The following is a 19,881-nucleotide window of genomic DNA, read 5'->3' on the forward strand; positions in this document are numbered from 1 at the left end:
TATGCACCCGTATTCGTACTCGTACAATACACAGCTTTTAGATGTATGTACTATTGGTATATACACTCCAATGATCAGCTCTTAGCAGCCCATGTGAGTCACCTAACACATGTGGGAACCATCATTTGGCAACTAGCATGAAATATCTCATAAGATTACAAAAATATGAGTAATCATTCATGACTTATTTACATGAAAACAAAATTACATATCCTTTATATCTAATCCATACACCAACGACCAAAAACACCTACAAACACTTTCATTCTTCAATTTTCTTCATCTAATTGAACTCTCTCAAGTTCTATCTTCAAGTTCTAAGTGTTCTTCATAAATTCCAAAAGTTCTAGTTTCATAAAATCAAGAATACTTTCAAGTTTGCTAGCTCACTTCCAATCTTGTAAGGTGATCATCCAACCTCAAGAAATCTTTGTTTCTTACAGTAGGTTATCATTCTAATACAAGGTAATAATCATATTCAAACTTTGGTTCAATTTCTATAACTATAACAATCTTATTTCAAGTGATGATCTTACTTGAACTTGTTTTCGTGTCATGATTTTGCTTCAAGAACTTTGAGCCATCCAAGGATCCATTGAAGCTAGATCCATTTTTCTCTTTTCCAGTAGGTTCATCCAAGGAACTTAAGGTAGTAATGATGTTCATAACATCATTCGATTCATACATATAAAGCTATCTTATTCGAAGGTTTAAACTTGTAATCACTAGAACATAGTTTAGTTAATTCTAAACTTGTTCGCAAACAAAAGTTAATCCTTCTAACTTGACTTTTAAAATCAACTAAACACATGTTCTATATCTATATGATATGCTAACTTAATGATTTAAAACCTGGAAACACGAAAAACACCGTAAAACCGGATTTACGCCGTCGTAGTAACACCGCGGGCTGTTTTGGGTTAGTTAATTAAAAACTATGATAAACTTTGATTTAAAAGTTGTTATTCTGAGAAAATGATTTTTATTATGAACATGAAACTATATCCAAAAATTATGGTTAAACTCAAAGTGGAAGTATGTTTTCTAAATTGGTCATCTAGACGTCGTTCTTTCGACTGAAATGACTACCTTTACAAAAACGACTTGTAACTTATTTTTCCGACTATAAACCTATACTTTTTTTGTTTAGATTCATAAAATAGAGTTCAATATGAAACCATAGCAATTTGATTCACTCAAAACGGATTTAAAATGAAGAAGTTATGGGTAAAACAAGATTGGATAATTTTTCTCATTTTAGCTACGTGAAAATTGGTAACAAATCTATTCCAACCATAACTTAATCAACTTGTATTATATATTATGTAATCTTGAGATACCATAGACACGTATACAATGTTTCGACCTATCATGTCGACACATCTATATATATTTCGGAACAACCATAGACACTCTATATGTGAATGTTGGAGTTAGCTATACAGGGTTGAGGTTGATTCCAAAATATATATAGTTTGAGTTGTGATCAATACTGAGATACGTATATACTGGGTCGTGGATTGATTCAAGATAATATTTATCGATTTATTTCTGTACATCTAACTGTGGACAACTAGTTGTAGGTTACTAACGAGGACAGCTGACTTAATAAACTTAAAACATCAAAATATATTAAAAGTGTTGTAAATATATTTTGAACATACTTTGATATATATGTATATATTGTTATAGGTTCGTGAATCAACAGTGGCCAAGTCTTACTTCCCGACGAAGTAAAAATCTGTGAAGGTGAGTTATAGTCCCACTTTTAAAATCTAATATTTTTGGGATGAGAATACATGCAGGTTTTATAAATGATTTACAAAATAGACACAAGTACGTGAAACTACATTCTATGGTTGAATTATCGAAATCGAATATGCCCCTTTTTATTAAGTCTGGTAATCTAAGAATTAGGGAACAGACACCCTAATTTACGCGAATCCTAAAGATAGATCTATCGGGCCCAACAAGCCCCATCCAAAGTACCGGATGCTTTAGTACTTCGAAATTTATATCATATCCGAAGGGTGTCCCGGAATGATGGGGATATTCTTATATATGCATCTTGTTAATGTCGGTTACCAGGTGTTCACCATATGAATGACTTTTATCTCTATGTATGGGATGTGTATTGAATTATGAAATCTTGTGGTCTATTATTATGATTTGATATATAGGTTAAACCTATAACTCACCAACATTTTTGTTGACGTTTTAAGCATGTTTATTCTCAGGTGATTATTAAGAGCTTCCGCTGTCGCATACTTAAATAAGGACGAGATTTGGAGTCCATGCTTGTATGATATTGTGTAAAAACTGCATTCAAGAAACTTATTTTGTTGTAACATATTTGTATTGTAAACCATTATGTAATGGTCGTGTGTAAACAGGATATTTTAGATTATCATTATTTGATAATCTACGTAAAGCTTTTTAAACCTTTATTGATGAAATAAAGGTTATGGTTTGTTTTAAAATGAATGCAGTCTTTGAAAAACGTCTCATATAGAGGTCAAAACCTCGCAACGAAATCAATTAATATGGAACGTTTTTAATCAATAAGAACGGGACATTTCATCAGTACACCTATAACCAACCGTGGAACCTGACCGACAACATGAACTGGAACCCCTATCCAGATTGATATAGTTCCCGTTGGTGATTTTTATCTTTTATTATTTTTATTTACTTATGTTTAAAACATATAATATTGTGATACTTTTATGTAAGTTTTAACATTTTTATTATGTTGTACTAATATTTCATATTTGATTTGAAAGTGGGATGTTAAGTCCCATTTCAAATTACCATGCATGTTATTATTTGTATGTATGTATATTGTCAATTGTACACAACAGGGTAAAACATCGAATTTTCAAAGACTGGCATTAAGTTCAGCAAAAGCTACTAATTTTGACGACAAAACAAAAAACAAATGTGATGTAACAACAAGACGGAATGAACAAATGTTGTGCACCATTTATCATTCAATAAACAAACACCAATATGTTTGGAAACTTTGGTAAAATTTAATCATTTTTCTACTCTACTCACCCTCAATAATTTAAATTGTTACCGATTTCTTGCAAATGAGGACATTGCAAGATCTTAAGTGTGGGAAGGGGTTAAATTCTTTCGAATTTTTAAAATTTTAAATTTAAACACTTGGTTACCATTAAAAATACTAGTAACGCAGTAGTTGTATTAGAATCTAGTGCTCTCTGATAATAAAGAACAGCCCTAGTCTTATATACTGACTACCCAATTCTAGTAAAAATTTTCAAAATTTTCAAATAAATAAATTCAAAATCATGTTTATACATATTTATGAACGATAAAACTAGGTGTTAACACCGAAATTATTGTTACCTCAGAAAGGACATAAATTGAGAAACAACCCAAAATGTTAGAATTCATTTAAAATGGAATAGAGGAAAATAAAAAGGCAAAAAAAGGAAAATAAAAGCCAAGTGTGGGAAAAATTTACCAAGTTATTTAAAACATATATCACATATTTTTGTACAATATTAATCAGTTTTAATCAGTTTTACCCAGTTTATTGTAATATAAATGAAATTTAAAAGGAAGTAAAGTCTTCTGAGAAAAAGACACATGCTTCTTGATTTAGGTCAGGAAGTTGTCGTCCAGACCAGTTGTAGAGTCTACGAAAAACCTTGAAAAGTTTTCTCGAAAATCAGCTGGAAATCCACGGACCTCAGCATCAAACAGGGTCGCCAAGTGGTCAGACTTATCCTAACCATGAGAGGATTTGTCTCGTACAATGGGGGGTACCGTGCAAATTAGCTTATAAAACTAATGAATCAGATCTCCAGAAAGGATAATCTCCTTAAAAATCAAAAATCAGCTTTTAAGCCTGATATTACTCAATCCTTGAGATTGACTTTAAAGATTGAGAATTACAAATTCATGAAATTCGATGATATCTATACTCGAGCTTGAACGAGAAAATATTTTGATCAAAATTACAAACCGATTTGTTTTCTGAAAACCCATTTTTAATGCGTTCATTACCATTGAACGTAAAATCCTAAGAATTCACTGGAATTCATTAGGTCACCTGAACCAAATCGGGTGTCAACCGTAAGAACGGTGGTTGCATAGCATGGTCGAAGATAGGACCTTGTGCCAGACCGAAAAACTATAGGATGATCTTTACTATTGCTCCTACAAAAGATAGTAATATCATCCAACACGATATAGACCATAATCAAAAGCATGTCACGGGACATTGCCTTAACAGTTGCTTGTTCAATGCTTTCCTTTACAACCGGACGGTAGTTTACCGAAAGGTAATATACGGAGCAAGTATACTGGACGTGTTACTTTCCCAATACAGGGTTAGCAAGTGGGTGACACAAAACCATAAGTTTTGAGCTAAAATTTTCAAATCTGAAACCCATAAAACCCACAAAAACAATTTCGCAAACACCGATGAAAGGTTATTCCGGAAAACTTATCTAGGGTAAAAGCTAGATTGAATTTTCAAAAGATCAAATATTTTCATAAAGATCCAATTTCCTAAAGGATCTAAATTTTATAGTCATGTGGGACTGTAACCACAACGTTACTATCATTGTTTATACTGCCGTATTAAAATCACTGATGTACAAAGTGTGAAGAATAAAGAAGTGATTCAAGTATGTTTTTTATTTCAAGACTATATTGCTTGAGGACAAGCAACGCTCAAGTGTGAGAATATTTGATAATGCTAAAAATGAACATATATTTCATAGCATTATCCCTCAAGAAAGACAAGCTTTTGGTTGCAATTGTTCTATTTACAAGTGATATTCGTTTAAATATTAAAAGGTGAAGACAAAAGACAGATTCGACGATTTGAAGATGCAAACGACCAAAAAGCTAAAAAGTACAAAGTACAATCAAAGTGGTTCAAATTATTGATGAGAAACGTCTAAAAATTACAAGAGTACGAGCCACAAAAAGCAAAGTACAAGATATTAAATAGTACGAAAGGACGTTCGAAAATTCGAAACCGGGACTAGAGTCAACTCTCAACGCGCGACGCAACGGACTAAAAATTACAAGTCAACTATGCACATGAATATAATATAATATATAATTAATTCTTAAAATTATATATATTATATTATATATTAAAAACGTCGGCAACAAGAAAATAAGCAAATGTGAGCTGTCCAGGGGGCCATGCGATCGCATGGCCAGGCAGTTATAAACCCATGATATCGTATGGTAGCAACAGTTAGGCCAGGGTCTATAAAGTTCGCGTGTTTTGGACGAATTTTACACATAATTTTTCAATCTCTCTCTCACGATATATATATATATATATATATATATATATATATATATATATATATATATATATATATATATATATATATATATATATATATATATTAATTTTAATTTTAATTTTAATTTTAATTTAATATTAATAATAATAAGGGTATGTTAGCGAATGTTATAAGTGTGTAAGTCGAAATTCTGTCCGTGTAACGCTACGCTATTATTAATCATTGTAAGTTATGTTCAACCTTTTTTAAATTAATGTCTCGTAGCTAAGTTATTATTATGCTTATTTAAATCGAAGTAATCGTGATGTTGGGCTAAATATTAAAGATGGGGTAATTGGGCTTTGGACCATAATTGGGCTTTGGACCATAATTGGGGTTTGGATAAAAGAATGACACTTGTGAAAATTAGACTATGGGCTATTAATGGGCTTTATATTAACTAAATGATACCTCGTTAATTTAATATATAGACTTATAATTTGACGTATTTATATATAACCACATACGCTTGACTGGGTACGGTGGGCGGGATATCTATAAATACCAATAATTATTCATTTAACCAGATACGGGGATGGATTAATAATCAATAGACTTGTTGAAACATGGGTGAATTACATACAAGGGTAATTGGTGTAATTGTTAACAAAGTAATAAAACCTTGGATTACACGCAGTCGATAACCTGATGTATTCATTAAACAAAGTATTAAGACCTTGTTACAATTCGAATCCCCAATTAGTTGGAATATTTAACTTCGGGTATAAGGATAATTTGACGAAGACTCTCGCACTTTATGTTTATGACTGATGGACTATTATGGACAAAACTGTATGGACATATTGAATAATCGAGGACAAAGAACAATTAACCCATAGTAATAAATTAAAATCAACACGTCGAACATCATGATTACGGAAGTTTAAATAAGCATAATTCCTTTATTTTATATCTCACCGCACTTTTATTTACTGTCATTTTATTTATCACACTTTTTAATTAACGTACTTTTTAATTATCGCAATTTTATTTATCGTCATTTAATTTATCGCACTTTAATTATTGTCATTTACTTTACGCTTTAAATTAAGTTATATTTATTTTTAATATTTTACATTAGGTTTTAACTGCGACTAAAGTTTTAAAATCGACAAACTCGTCATTAAACGGTAAAAACCCCCTTTTATAATAATAATACTACTTATATATATATATATATATATATATATATATATATATATATATATATATATATATATATATATTATATTTATACAAATATAGTTTTAAAAATATAGCGTTAAACTTGGCTAGTTCCCTGTGGACGAACCGGACTTACTAAAACTACACTACTGTACGATTAAGTACACTGCCTATAAGTGTTGTAGCAAGGTTTAGGTATATCCACTCTATAAATAAATAAATAACTTGTGTAAAATTGTACCGTATTTAATAGTATTTCGCAACAAAAATATAACTATTTCGTATACACCTCTACTCACATCAATGCCTTTTCTAACAAAGCTTCTTAAGTGCTTGGTAGGTCTCGGCTAAGGTATTCAATGAGAGGTCCAACCCTAGATCCATAAAGCAACCCAGATATTCTTTGAGATTCTGGTAGGTTGGGAATTTGTTGAGTTTTGTTGGTATACCTAGTGAGGAAGGCTCTAGAACCTTCGCTATCTTTTTGCTTTATCCCATGAGCGGCCACATGATTCTTTTTGTGTCACTTTTGCTGACTAAACTTAGACCTAAATTGCCGTTTTAGGTCATCGAAGCTAGCTACAGAGTCTTTTGGTAGGGAGTCAAACCAAACCCTGGCATCCCCCTTTGACATGTAAGAGAATGTGTGACATGCTATAGGTAAGTCCCATTTGGCCATTCATGCTGCACCCTCGAATATACTAAGGAAATCATCTGGGTCATCTTTTCCTTCGTAGTAAATTAGGTGTGCGGGTATTTTCATTCCATCGGGGAATGCACAGTTTTGGATGTAGGGCACAAACTGGGTTTTTTGATTTATCCAGAAGTTGTTGTTGGCCGCGATCGGGGGTAGTATCTGGTGACCTTGGGTGCAACAAATTCCCCTCGGATAAGAGGATATATCCAGGTGGTGGTCATTTGTTGTGGTGTATGGTTCCAATTTTGGAAGTATGCGTAGCTGGTTACTGGTGGTGCCGAAGCGTTTGGTTGGTTGCTCACAGGGGTTGTTTCTATACATGGTATGTTGGGGGTGACATGAGAGTTTCCTTGAGCCCATATATATTGGTTTGGTTGCCCGAAGCTACCCCAGCTCGGGTGAGGAGGTGGTACATGCCTATTTGGTGCCTTGGGTGCTATGGACATAGTCGGAGCTGACGCATTACAAGTGTAGAGGGGTGCAGTAGGTATAGTTAGGGTTACCTGAGATATGCTGGGGGTTTCCCATGCTCGAGTCATAGCTTCTGTTGACGAGTTTGCTGGTGGGTTCCTAGGCTGTGAATTTTGATTTGGAGGTTCCATTTCCATCTCCTCGTCATAATCCTCGCTTTCGTATGTTAGTACCCTTCTACTTTGTAAGATTCATGTGTCCCTTAATGTCACGACCCGGAAAATTTCGACCAATTTTAAACCAAACTCTCGATACGATATTGTATTATCAACACGAAAAGCAAAGTCTGATAGGTTGAATTTAAAAAAATAAAAATTTGAACTGTTTCATATATTCAATTGACCTTCGACTGTTCTCGGCGATTCACGAACAACTAAATTGTAAATAAATACATGTATATTTAAATATATATATATATATGTATGTAAATATTTCTTGTAAATATATATAATTATATTAAAAATATATAATATATTTTAGTAGTTAAAATTTGCTATTTAAAACTGTTTGCATATAGGAAGAGGATACATTAAAGAATAATTGATTTCGAGCCTAAATGGTAAATGTCAGTGACACTCGATTGACGTTTTGTCAGTTTTAATATAGATGTTATACATATTCATGAATGGTTAAGATAAAAGTTGAACGGTAAATCGATTACGAGGATTTTAGATTTGTTAAAAATATTTTTACCTTTTAAAGTTTAAATATTAGTACTCCGTACATATAAATTAGAACATAAAATAAATAATTATCGAACCTTTTTGATCAGGTTTCAAACAGTTAATGAGTGAAATAATTAATTATATTTAATCTACGAATTTGGGATTTATAGGAGCACTTTTACACGATAACTGTTTAGCAATGGAGACGATATGGCAATTCGGGAGAAATATGTCGGCACATTAATCCAATAATGTGGCTGCTAATATATTCTTTATTATTAAATGTACTACACGTTTTAATTATTATGAATATATTATTATTACTTTCTATCTAATACTGTTTTAATTGATTGATTCTTGTGTTTTATTTGTAAATTATTAAATATCTATGTAATATATATGTGTACATAGTTGTGTTAGAAACTTAGGAAAAACCACACAAACCACTTGACTTTCTACTTCTATTTTTTTTTTGTGTTCGACATATACGAGAGCCATCAAGAAACCACCTTCTTCCTCGACCACCTTGAACCAACCGAATACCCTAACACCAAACTCACCCTTGACTATGATCACCACACTTTGCACCACCTAGCTACCACAATTTGTTGTTGTTGCTATTCTTATCGAGTAACAAAAACAACAATGTAATGACCCGCACTTTTTCGATCATTCTATACTTATAAGATTAATATTTATATAAATTAAACCTTACCAACATGATAAGCAATCCAAATTGTTGAGATTTATGTTTTTGAAAAGAGTTTTACACAACGTTTGACCGTCTAGTTTGACCGATGATATCACGAACTATATAACATATGATAATTATACGTTTGTGTATATATATGTATATATACATATTTAACATGATCTAAGAATGTTTTAATACCTCATTTTGTATTAATAACAATAAGTTATAAGTATATTTTGAAACTACTAACTTAAGTTTTCAAAACGATAACCATACGTAACGTTATTTGACATAAATACTTATGACCTATAATGTTTATACATATATCGTATATGTAATGTATTTAATCACTTTTAAGGACTTAAATACATAAAACAATATAAGTATATTCACAAAAGATAGCTATATTTGAATTCTCGTTCCGTTTTCACAAGATTTCTATACCTATATCTAGGGTATATGTACCCGTATCATACCTAGCTTCTATACGTATTTACTATTGGTATATACACATCAAATCACCACCAACCAGCCCTTGTTCATGCCTTATATATAAGGTAATTAGAAATTGGATGCTAGCATTGAAAGTCATACAAAATAACAAAAGGAAAACTTGTCTTTGTCTCCCCCCATTCACGTTTTTTTAAAGGGCAAGGAGTACTCCATTTTGATTCATTTTCACTTCCATTTTCTAGCTAAACACACACACTTTCATGAGCCTTAAACCCCTTAACCATCTCAGCTCACAACCATGAAGATCTAGTTCCAAAAACATCACTTAATCATCATAAGAAAACCCTTACAAAAACACTTCAAGAATCCTTCCAAGAACACAAGCTTACTTCCAATCTTTCATCCAATTCCATCACTCTTTTGGTTCTAGGTTTTTACTTCTCTTTTACAGCAATCTTGTCCAAGTAACTTGAGGTAGTAACTTTGTTCATAACCTTATTCGATTCATATATATATAACTATCTTATTTTATGGTATAAAATTTTAACAACAAGAACATAGTTTGAATGTTTTCAAACTTGTTTGCAAACTAAATAGATCCTTCTAACTTAACTTTTAAAATACTTCAAGACCTGTAATATATCATAAATATATGCTAATTTAACAAGGTATAACTTGGTTTTTCAAAGAACACCTTAAAAACTGAATTTACGACGTCGGAATGCAACCGGGGGCTGTTTTGGGTTGGATAATTAAAAACTATCTTGAACTTTGAATTGGAGGTTTATATTCTGGAAAAATGATATTTCTTATGAATATGTTAACACATAAAAATTTCATGATTTAACTCAAAGTATAAGTATTTTTAGAAAAATAATCATTTAAGGTTGTTTACATGATGGAAAATGATCAACTTCATAAGTTTCACCAAAGTTTGACCTATGACCTGTGATTTCGAATACAAACTAAGGTATTTACAGTTTATATTCTTAAAGAGGGACTCGATCCAAGGACTTGGCAAGTTGAACCAATGAAAACGGAGTTGTAACGAAGAAACTATGACCAAAACAAAATCGGATATCCAAGACTAGTTTAGCCACGAAAATAATTGGAGAAAAATTAAATAAATCACATCTTTTTAAAATAACATGATATTTTATATATATGTACTCATAATTTAATTTTATATATTTCAGGATCACCCGTAAACAATACGAGAAGATTAATCATAAGATCCCATGATTGTACGCAACACGTCATTTGACAACACCGGTAACGTGGGTCAAAATTAATCCCGACCAATACGAATACGATGGGGGTTTTATTTATTTCGATGGGGGTTTTATTTAATTATTAAAACACCTAAAAATGAATCATTAAAATTAAATTACTAACTACGAACTAAGAAGACATAAAAAGTATTATAAGTATATATATGTGACGATTGTTTAAAATAAAAATATATTGATATATTATATATGGATAGGTTCGTGATATCAACCGGAGACCAAGTCAAAATATATATCTTCAAGGCAAAAGTGAGTATATAGTCCCACTTTTAAACTCTAAGTATTTCGGGATGAGAATACATGTATTTTATGTTTTACGTTATGGACACAAGTAACTGAAAAATATATTCTACGTTGAGTTGTACCACTGGCATACTTCCCTGTAGCTTGGTAACTATTATTTACAGTGGTATTGTAAACGCGAATCCTGTTGATAGATCTATCGGGCCTGACAACCCCAACCGGACTGGACGACCAGTATTCAACGGTTGCACAGTACTTCGTTTCGTGACTACACTTGGTACGGTGTAGTAAGATTTCATAATAAAGGGAATATGCGACGTGATTAAATGTTAAGTATGGTTACCAAGTGCTCAACCACTTAGAATATTTTTATTAAAATGTTTACATATGAAATCTTGTAGTCTATATTTATATCGCTGCCGGCATTAAACCTATATCTCACCAACTTTATGTTGACGTTTTAAACATGTCTATTCTCAGGTGATAACTAAAAGCTTCCGCTGCAACATGTTGAATTTAAGCAAGATCTTGAGTATGCATATTTGTGTCAAAAATAAAACTGCATATCGGAGGATTTGTAATGTAAAATATGTTGGAAATCGTATTGTTATCATCACATGTAAAGTTTGTAAGTCTAAGATTATCGCTAAACGATAATCATCTTTATATTATCTAAAGCTTGTATTAAAATAAGAGTTATGGTTTGTAATGTAAAATAAACGCAGTTATTCTTTTAAAAATGTCGCATATAGAGGTCAATACCTCGCAATGAAATCATACGTTATCTAACTCGTTCTTATGGTTAAGGACGGGTTATGACATGTGGTATCAGAGCGGTGGTCTTAGCGAACCAGGTTTGCATTAGTGTGTCTAACTGATAAGTCGTTAGGATACATTAGTAAGTCTGGACTTTGACCGGGTCTGATTTAAAAACCATTGCTTATCATTGTTGGTTAAAATTTATATGTAAATATTATGTAGTACTAATGGGTTAGTTGTTGTGTGATAGATGTCGGGCTCAAAACTTGTTATCACATTCAGCGACTCCGAACCAGAATCTTCAGATGGTGTTCCAGTCATTAACCTATCCGATGACGAAAATAATATCTTTGGGGAAGACTCACAAATTCCGGATGAACCGACTATAGAGAACTCGGAAAGTGAACCCGAGGAGGAAAGTGAACCCGAGGAGGAAAGTGAACCCGAGGAGGAAAGTGAAACCGAGGAAGAAATACAGGAAATTACAAAAGACAAGTTCGAACTAGGAAAGAAACGAAAAGCTAATGAATTAGAAAATTCAAATCCCGAGTTTAGTAAGGATGATGTGGCACCAACTCCGCTAGACACTACCACCCCTATTCCCGCTATTCCTATTCGTTCTATCCCGGCATCCAGTTCTTCAGCCCCACAGCCAAAATATAGGCAGACAGCTAGGATAAGTGTTAGGCGATTCCTTGAACCTAAACGTCCTAGAAAATAGACCAAACGATGCACTGCCGTATTAAACCATGGGATCATATAATGTTTTGTATAATATTATTAGTATGGTTTGCTTATTGTTCGATGTAAGATAAGCATATGTAAAATAGTGAAGTATGAAATGCAATAATTTTCCATGGTTAAGTATTATTTAGATTGTAGTAATTGGTTCTGTACTAAGCTATTAAGTATGAACATTAACGGGTAGGTACTACTCTAGATATAATTATAAAATTCTAATAAGAAGAAAAAGCTTTTATAATAATACCTGGTTCATATTATTAATAAGCTATAATGTACTGTAAATATACACTACATCTATAATATTCCATGTGAATAATTATTTTCTTTTCATTCTTATAGAAGAATATGGCGCGATTGAATCGAATGACGGAACAAGAAGTCGAGGAATTCATCAACCAGCGAGTGAACGACAAAATGTTATGGGTCGAGTCTGCAAGAGCTGCTGCAGTTAACCCAAATCCTCGTGTAGGATGCACCTACAAGACTTTTCAAGCTTGCAAGCCCTCATCATTCAGTGGAACGGAAGGACCGATCGGTTTAACCCGGTGGATAGAAAAGATGGAGACTGTGTTTAAAATCAGTGGTTGTGTTGAAAAGGACATGACCAAGTATGCATCGTGCACTTTACAAGATAGTGCACTCACGTGGTGGAAAAATTATGTGAAGGCTGTAGGAGGAGATGTAGCTTATGATACCCCATGGGAAGAATTCAAAATAATGTTAATCAACGAGTATTGTCCAAGGAACGAGGTTAGGAAGTTGGAAGATGAATTACGAAGCCTGAAGGTTGTTGGTACTGAAATCACCAACTACAATCAGCGATTCATGGAATTAGTTTTGCTATGTCCTGAATTGGTTCCAACCGAGGAACGGAAGATTGAAATGTACAAAGATGGTTTGCCCAAAAAGGTCAAGGCAAACGTTACAGCATCGAAACCTAAGACAATTCATGAAGCTATAACCATGGCAAATGAGCTAATGGATCAGGTCATCATGGATAAGAAAGCATCCAATACTGATGTGAAGGTATCAGGTAATAAAAGAAAGTGGAATGGAAATTATGATCGAGGTAACCAACAACAATCTTTTAAGAAACAAGAAACCACGCAAGGTGCAGGTAGTGGTTCAAGCTTTGGTTACAAAGGATAAAATCCTTTATGCAACCGATGCCACAAACATCACTCTGGCTACTGTAATGTGGTATGCAACAAATGTAATCGAAAGGGTCATCTTGCTGAAGATTGTAGGGCTCTCGTTACAAATACAAATGGCACCAAGACTCCTGCCACCAATGCAAATAGAACTGCTTTGGCTACCGTTACTTGTTTTGGGTGTGGAAAACAAGGTCACTATAAGAGCCAGTGCCCGAATCCAGAGAAGAATATCAGACCTGCACGTGGGAGAGCATTTGTTATTAATGCTAGAGAGGCATGTGAAGACCCGGAGCTTGTTACGGGTACGTTTACCATTAATAACTTATCAGCATCTATTATATTTGATACTGGTGCCGATAGAAGTTACGTGTGTAGAAATTTTTACACTAAATTGAATTGTTCATCATTACCTCTAGATGCTAAGTACATGATTGAGTTAGCTAATGGTAAACTAATTAAAGCCGATAAAATTTGTCGTGATTGTGAAATAAAGTTAGCCGGAGAAACGTTTAAAATTGACTTGATACCCGTAGAATTAGGAAGTTTTGATGTAATAATCGGCATGGACTGGATGTCCAAAGTAGGAGCTGAAGTTGTGTGTGCCAAGAAGGCAATTCGCATTCCTCGTAAGGATAAAACGCCAGTAATGATTTATGGAGAGAAGGGTAACTCAAAGATAAAACTCATTGGTTATTTGAAAGCTCAAAAGTGCTTGAAGAAAGGGTGCTATGCTATCTTAGCACATGTTAATAAAGTCGAAACGAAGGAAAAAGTGAAGAGCATCAATGACGTGCCTGTGGCAAGAGATTTTCCTGAAGTCTTTCTGGAAGAGTTGCCGGGATTACCTCCATTTAGATCTGTAGAATTTCAAATAGATTTAGTACCAGGAGCTGCACCAGTTGCCCGTGCTCCATATAGACTTGCACCGTCCGAGTTAAAAGAACTTCAGAGTCAGTTAAAAGAATTACTGGATCGTGGATTCATACGACCAAGTACTTCACCGTGGGGAGCTCCGATTCTATTTGTTAAAAAGAAAGATGGATCTTTTAGGATGTGTATAGATTATCGTGAATTAAATAAGTTAACTATCAAGAATCGGTATCCACTACCGAGAATTGACGACTTATTTGATCAACTCCAAGGATCATGTGTGTACTCGAAAATTGACCTAAGATCGGGCTATCATCAATTACTCATCAAAGAAGAAGATATACCGAAAACTGCTTTTCGGACACGTTATGGTCATTACGAATTTTTGGTCATGCCGTTTGGGTTGACAAATGCGCCAGCTGTATTCATGGACCTCATGAATCGAGTTTGTAGTCCATATTTAGATAAGTTTGTTATCGTTTTCATTGATGATATTCTTATCTATTCCAAGAGTGAGCAAGAGCATGAGCAGCATTTAAGGTTGATATTAGAGTTGTTGAGAAAAGAACAGCTATATGCTAAATTTTCTAAATGTGCTTTCTGGTTGAAAGAAGTGCAATTTCTTGGCCACGTTGTTAGTAGCAAAGGAATTCAGGTTGATCCAGCAAAAATTGAAGCCATTGAAAAATGGGAGACTCCTAAGACACCAACGCAGATACGCCAATTTTTGGGTTTAGCCGGTTATTATAGAAGGTTTATTCAAGATTTTTCCCGAATAGATAAGCCGTTGACAGCATTAACGCAAAAAGGGAAGAAATACGAATGGACCTCGGAGCAGGAGAACGCATTTCAATTACTGAAAAAGAAGTTAACTACGGCGCCTATTTTATCGTTACCAGAAGGGAACGATGATTTTGAAATATATTGTGACGCTTCGCGACAAGGTTTTGGTTGCGTTCTTATGCAACGGAAGAAAGTTATTGCATACGCATCCCGACAATTGAAGATTCACGAGCGGAATTATACGACGCATGATCTAGAACTGGGAGCAGTCGTGTTTGCATTGAAGATATGGAGACACTACTTGTATGGGGTTAAATGCACTTTGTTTACTGATCATAAAAGCCTTCAACATATTTTTGATCAGAAACAGCTGAACATGAGACAACGTAGGTGGGTCGAGTTAATAAACGACTATGATTGTGAAATTCGTTATCATCCTGGGAAGGCGAACGTGGTGGCCGATGCTTTAAGCAGAAAGGAATGAGAACCAATTCGAGTTCGAGCGATGAACATAAAAATTCGCATGAATATCAACTCACAAATCAAAGAGGCTCAACGAGAAGCACTTACTAAAGAAAATATAGGAAATGAAATAATGAAGAAGTATGAGAAGCAACTCGTTATACGGGAAGATGGAATTCGATATTTTGCAAATCGTATTTGGGTACCGAAGTTGGGTGGATTAAGGAAGTTGATATTGAACGAGGCACATAAGACAAGATACTCGATACATCCTAGAGTGGGAAAGATGTACCAAGATCTTAAGACACATTATTGGTGGCCAAATTTAAAGACAGACGTTGCAACATATGTTGGGGAGTGTTTAACTTGTTCCAAAGTCAAAGCAGAACACCAGAAGCCGTCAGGGTTACTTCAACAACCAGAAATCCCAGAATGGAAATGGGATGGTATTACCATGGATTTCATCACGAAGTTACCAAAGACTGCCTGGGGATACGACACCATTTGGGTAATTGTTGATCGTCTTACCAAATCTGCACATTTCTTGCCTATAAAGGAAATGGATAGAATGGAGAAATTATTACGATTATATATAAAGGAAATAGTTTCAAGGCATGGAATACCTATTTCCATTATATCTGATCGTGATAGTAGATTTACCTCAAAGTTCTGGCAATCACTACAGGAGGCACTAGGAACTCGTTTGGATATGAGCACCGCATATCATCCGCAAACTGACGGGCAGAGTGAAAGAACAATTCAGACTCTTGAAGACATGCTCAGGGCATGTGTGATCGATTTTGGAAACGGATGGGATAAGTATTTACCGTTAGCAGAATTCTCGTATAATAATAGTTATCATGCGAGCATTAAAGATGCACCATTCGAAGCACTGTATGGAAGGAAGTGTAGATCTCCTATCTGTTGGAATGAAGTAGGAGATCGACAATTAACTGGTCCCGAGATCATACATGAAACTACTGAAAAGATAGTACAAATTAAGGAGAGATTGAAAACAACCCGTAGTCGCCAAAAGAGCTACGCCGATGTTCGAAGGAAACCATTAGAGTTTCATATCGGTGACATGGTTATGTTAAAGGTGTCACCATGGAAAGGTGTAATACGTTTCGGCAAAAGGGGTAAACTGAACCCAAGGTACGTAGGCCCGTTCAAGATTATCGAACGCATTGGACCGGTAGCTTATCGACTCGAGTTACCACAACAACTCGCCGGAGTACATAATACCTTTCACGTCTCGAACCTTAAGAAGGGTCTTGCAAAGGAATACCTCACCATTCCTCTAGAAGAAATCCAAGTTGACGAGAAATTACAATTCGTAGAAGAACCAGTCGAAATCATGGACCGTGAAGTTAAACAGCTCAAGCAGAGCAACATACCGATCGTTAAGGTTCGTTGGAATGCTCGAAGAGGTCCTGAGTTTACTTGGGAATGAGAGGATCAGATGAAACAAAAGTATCCACACTTGTTTCTCGATGACGCAAAATAGGTACAATTTTAAAATTTCGGGACGAAATTTATTTAACGGGTAGGTACTGTAATGACCCGCACTTTTTCGATCGTTCTATACTTATAAGATTAATATTTATATAAATTAAACCTTACCAACATGATAAGCAATCCAAATTGTTGAGATTTATGTTTTTGAAAAGAGTTTTACACAACGTTTGACCGTCTAGTTTGACCGATGATATCACGAACTATATAACATATGATAATTATACGTTTGTGTATATATATGTATATATACATATTTAACATGATCTAAGAATGTTTTAATACCTCATTTTGTATTAATAACAATAAGTTATAAGTATATTTTGAAACTACTAACTTAAGTTTTCAAAACGATAACCATACGTAACGTTATTTGACATAAATACTTATGACCTATAATGTTTATACATATATCGTATATGTAATGTATTTAATCACTTTTAAGGACTTAAATACATAAAACAATATAAGTATATTCACAAAAGATAGCTATATTTGAATTCTCGTTCCGTTTTCACAAGATTTCTATACGTATATCTAGGGTATATGTACCCGTATCATACCTAGCTTCTATACGTATTTACTATTGGTATATACAAATCAAATCACCACCAACCAGCCCTTGTTCATGCCTTATATATAAGGTAATTAGAAATTGGATGCTAGCATTGAAATTCATACAAAATAACAAAAGGAAAACTTGTCTTTGTCTCCCCCCATTCACGTTTTTTTAAAGGGCAAGGAGTACTCCATTTTGATTCATTTTCACTTCCATTTTCTAGCTAAACACACACACTTTCATGAGCCTTAAACCCCTTAACCATCTCAGCTCACAACCATGAAGATCTAGTTCCAAAAACATCACTTAATCATCATAAGAAAACTCTTACAAAAACACTTCAAGAATCCTTCCAAGAACACAAGCTTACTTCCAATCTTTCATCCAATTCCATCACTCTTTTGGTTCTAGGTTTTTACTTCTCTTTTATAGAAATCTTGTCCAAGTAACTTGAGGTAGTAACTTTGTTCATAACCTTATTCGATTCATATATATATAACTATCTTATTTTATGGTATAAAATTTTAACAACAAGAACATAGTTTGAATGTTTTCAAACTTGTTTGCAAACTAAATAGATCCTTCTAACTTAAATTTTAAAATACTTCATGACCTGTAATATATCATAAATATATACTAATTTAACAAGGTATAACTTGGTTTTTCAAAGAACACCTTAAAAACTGAATTTACGACGTCGGAATGCAACCGGGGGCTGTTTTGGGTTGGATAATTAAAAACCATCTTGAACTTTGAATTGGAGGTTTATATTCTGGAAAAATGATATTTCTTATGAATATGTTAACACATAAAAATTTCATGATTTAACTCAAAGTATAAGTATTTTTAGAAAAATAATCATTTAAGGTTGTTTACATGATGGAAAATGATCAACTTCATAAGTTTCACCAAAGTTTGACCTATGACCTGTGATTTAGAATACAAACTAAGGTATTTACAGTTTATATTCTTAAAGAGGGACCCGATCCAAGGACTTGGCAAGCTGAACCAACAAAAACGGAGTTGTAACGAAGAAACTATGACCAAAACAAAATCGGATATCCAAGACTAGTTTAGCCACGAAAATAATTGGAGAAAAATTAAATAAATCACATCTTTTTAAAATAACATGATATTTTATATATATGTACTCATAATTTAATTTTATATATTTCAGGATCACCCGTAAACAATACGAGAAGATTAATCATAAGATCCCATGATTGTACGCAACACGTCATTTGACAACACCGGTACCGTGGGTCAAGATTAATCCCGACCAATACGAATACGATGGGGGTTTTATTTATTTCGATGGGGGTTTTATTTAATTATTAAAACACCTAAAAATGAATCATTAAAATTAAATTACTAACTACGGACTAAGAAGACATAAAAAGTATTATAAGTATATATATGTGACGATTGTTTAAAATAAAAATATATTGATATATTATATATGGATAGGTTCGTGATATCAACCGGAGACCAAGTCAAAATATATATCTTCAAGGCAAAAGTGAGTATATAGTCCCACTTTTAAACTCTAAGTATTTCGGGATGAGAATACATGTATTTTATGTTTTACGTTATGGACACAAGTAACTGAAAAATATATTCTACGTTGAGTTGTACCACTGGCATACTTCCCTGTAGCTTGGTAACTATTATTTACAGCGGTATTGTAAACGCGAATCCTGTTGATAGATCTATCGGGCCTGACAACCCCAACCGGACTGGACGACCAGTATTCAACGGTTGCACAGTACTTCGTTTCGTGACTACACTTGGTACGGTGTAGTAAGATTTCATAATAAAGGGAATCTGCGACGTGATTAAATGTTAAGTATGGTTACCAAGTGCTCAACCACTTAGAATATTTTTATTAAAATGTTTACATATGAAATCTTGTGGTCTATATTTATATCGCTGCCGGCATTAAACCTATATCTCACCACCTTTATGTTGATGTTTTAAACATGTCTATTCTCAGGTGATAACTAAAAGCTTCCGCTGCAAC

Source organism: Rutidosis leptorrhynchoides, chromosome 10, assembly GCF_046630445.1.
Source record: "Rutidosis leptorrhynchoides isolate AG116_Rl617_1_P2 chromosome 10, CSIRO_AGI_Rlap_v1, whole genome shotgun sequence".
Classification (NCBI taxonomy): domain Eukaryota; kingdom Viridiplantae; phylum Streptophyta; class Magnoliopsida; order Asterales; family Asteraceae; genus Rutidosis; species Rutidosis leptorrhynchoides.